This window comes from Lipotes vexillifer, unplaced genomic scaffold (assembly GCF_000442215.2).
Source record: "Lipotes vexillifer unplaced genomic scaffold, Lipotes_vexillifer_v1.1 scaffold67, whole genome shotgun sequence".
NCBI classification, from domain to species: domain Eukaryota; kingdom Metazoa; phylum Chordata; class Mammalia; order Artiodactyla; family Lipotidae; genus Lipotes; species Lipotes vexillifer.
Genome location: NW_006797638.1, coordinates 2,458,612 through 2,462,143, shown reverse-complemented (window position 1 = coordinate 2,462,143; position 3,532 = coordinate 2,458,612). Strand labels below are relative to the sequence as shown.

The 3,532-nt window shown below is 39.1% G+C and overlaps 1 pseudogene; it reads left to right on the top strand.

Annotated features, from left to right (window-relative positions):
- Positions 1 to 611: 611 nt before the first annotated feature.
- LOC103086711 (ubiquitin carboxyl-terminal hydrolase isozyme L3 pseudogene) lies at positions 612 to 1,304 on the top strand (annotated as a pseudogene).
- The last annotated feature ends 2,228 nt before the right edge of the window (positions 1,305 to 3,532 follow it).

The window sequence follows — 3,532 nt, the reverse complement described above, 5'->3', positions numbered from 1 at the left end:
CTAGACTAAACCACTTACTCTATCCATGGTTTTATTTTAAATAATTTAATTTACCATTAAGACATGAAATTTACCCAACTGAAATCATCACAATTTCTTATGTTTTCTTTCAAAAAGGAAAAGTTTTTTTAAAAGGGAAGTGAAAGAAAACAAGGAAACTTTTAAAAATTTCATAAGCAAATTGAAAAATTAATTACAATAAGAAATTGATCTTAAATTTAGAGTTATTACTACTAAGTTTTCAGTTTATTGGCATTAATCATAGTGTTCATTCATTGACAATTAAGCCAGGATCAGAAAACATATAGTTTTTGAATCCATTAGATAATAATACTGTAGACTATGATTTCTCCTTGTGGTGGGATTTTAACTGTGTCTAAATAATCTGGGGGAAAAGACTCTTAAAGTATTTAGGACACATAAAATTTAAAATCTAGCACTTGCGGTAAAGTTAAGTATTAGTTAAGGTAATAATGTGACAATTACTCAAAAAATGTTGCACTTTCTATAGTGGATGCTGGCACAGGAACAAGATCAATGCATGTACTTCATTCATTTGAACAATTTTAAAATACATCTAGAGAGCTGGAGAGGGGCCAGGCGGAGCGGCCATGGAGGGTCAGCGCTGGCTGCCGCTGGAGGCCAATCCTGAGGTCACCAACCAGTTTCTCAAACAATTAGGTCTACATCCTAACTGGCAGTTTGTTGATGTATATGGAATGGATCCTGAACTCCTTAGCATGGTACCAAGACCTGTGTGTGCAGTGTTGCTTCTCTTCCCTATTACAGAAAAGTATGAAGTATTCAGAACAGAAGAAGAGGGAAAAATAAAATCTCAGGGACAAAATAATACATCATCAGTATATTTCATGAGGCAAACAATCAGCAGGGCCTGTGGAACAATTGGACTAATCCATGCTATTGCCAACAATAAAGACAAGATGAACTTTGAATCTGGATCAACCTTGAAAAAATTCCTGGCGGAGTCTGCGTCACTGAGCCCTGAAGAACAAGCCATACACCTGGGGAACTATGACTCCATTCGAGTTACCCATGAGACCAGTGACCATGAAGGTCAGACTGAGGCACAAAATATAGATGAAAAAGTAGATCTTCATTTTATTGCATTAGTTCATGTAGATGGGTATCTCTATGAATTAGATGGATGGAAACCATTTCCAAGTAACCATGGGGAAACTAGTGATGAAACTTTATTAGAGGATGCCATAGAAGTTTTCAAGAAGTTTATGGAACGTGACCCTGACGAACGGAGATTCAATGCCATTGCTCTTTCTGCAGCATAGCTTGTCCAGAATGGAAACACCAAATACTGTATTATTTGAAACAAAATTAAATTTCTTCTGTCATACACTAATTCAAAAATTTTGATATTTTTCATTAACTTGACTGATTAAACTTTATGTGAACTAAAAAATAAATAAATAAAATAGGTAGCATGTAGCACCCAGTGGGTGATCAATTTAGAATGTCTGAATTATATCTCTATAAATAATTATATTTGAAATATATTACAAAATCCATGGGCCCATATGAGGTAGAAATGAAGACTTAGAACAATGGGTAGAGAAGTAGTTAGTATTTGTCTATTGTATAATCAGTGCATATGACGATTCTTCTTAGTATCCAGGCTCTGTCTCTTCCTGTTCAGGTTCAAGAACAATCTCTTGATGTTATTTATTGTCTAATGTGTCATTTCCTAACTATTGTCATACCTCACAATACATGAAAAAGACAGCAGTGTCATTACTGTTCATAAAGCCATAGCTCTTTAGAATGCATTTGTATTGAAATAATATAGATCTTCTTGCTACTCCAGTTCCCTAATACCTTTTATTTAGTTACATCATTACTCATGATGCTGCTCCACCCAATGGCTTCATTGTGCCATCAAAGGTAATAACTGCTTCACTGATGAGGACTACAAATAAATGCAAATCTTACCCAAAGTATGCAGGAAAGTGTGAGCTATTATTTTCTGTTATTTCAATTTTATCAAACAGAAGTTTATAGTTTAACATAGAATAACATATCTTCTTAATATGTCTTCCCTTGAAATCTTTAGCTAAAGTCACTGCATTCCTAGAATTTAATACCTTTCAATGTTGACCATATATGGCCACCAGTGAGGAGGATTGCTGAGGGTCCCATGAGCTGAGCAAGAAGAACAGTCCTATTCACACAAGGAATGTCCATCCATTTTCATCAAGGTTTAAGACTACCCAGGAGAGTATGCCTCCACATCAATCACAGGCAAGAGGAAACTTGATCAGAAGGGCTGATGTGGGCTTCCCTAGTGGTGCAGTGGTTGAGGGTCCGCCTGCCAATGCAGGGGACGTGGGTTCGTGTCCCGGTCCGGGAAGATCCCACGTGCTGCGGAGCGGCTGGGCCCGTGAGCCATGGCCGCTGAGCCTGCGCGTCTGGAGCCCGTGCTCTGCAACAGGAGAGGCCACAACAGTGAGAGGTGCACAAAAAAAAAAAAAAAAGAAAAGAAAAGAAAAGAAGGGCTGATGGGCATCAAAGAGCTAGAGATCTGCCTGACATGCAGCGCAAAGCCTGTAGAAGGAGTAGGGAAACTGTCCTAGGTTACAACTGGGGGCAGGGGTGGGGTGGGGATGGGCACAAAGTAAAGATCAGAGAAGCCATATGACCTGGACACAGAGAGCTGAGAACTGTCCCTGTGGCCCAAGGGTTAGAGGCAGACTATCAGTAGCCTAGGGCCCTAATCTCCACCTGTGTTCAAAGTGCGTGAGATTCACCTGAAATCAACATGTCAGCACTATTCTGGAAGCTTAATCTCATGTGACCCCGTGAAAGAAATGCTTTGGTCTGAACTCAGGTGCCTGACCTGGATGGCCCTCTTGGACCCTATGGGTCCTAACCCCCAGAAGGAATCTTTAAAAATTTAGTGGAAGGCGTTCCAAAGTGCAGAGCTCCCTAAGATACAGGCCAGAAGCAGGGTCCCTGCTTGCTGGTATTGTGTTTTCCTCAAGTTTCTAAAAAGCCCTTAGATACAAACCCTGACTTCCTATAGCAGCAACACATGTCCCTTTCCATATTACCAGTAATTGCATGTTCAAGTGTATTGCCAGAGAGTAGGCCACCCAATAATATCAGAATACCCTTGCAGGAAAGGATCTTGTCTTGCATTTTTGCTCTGCTCTCTAAAACCTGGCCCAGGGTTGGTCACATAAAAGTCAACAAATACTTCTCGGTTCATAATAGCTAGTTATCAAATACAGTTAACAGGTAAACAATAAAACTGCTAAACAAGAGAAGTCAAGAGTCATTAATACTGTAAAGGTAACTGTTACTGGAAAAAAATTCCTAGTAAGTTGTTCTTCATCATTAAGATTTCAACCTAAAGAAAACAGTGCTGTACACCAATTCTTCAGCCAGAGTGAAAGGGCCAGGTGGATATTCCATTTACTGAAATTATTCACCACATTCAGTCCTCAATACTGTTTCTCTTCCCTTTTTTCATTTTCATTATGAGAAAATACATGTCTTCTTT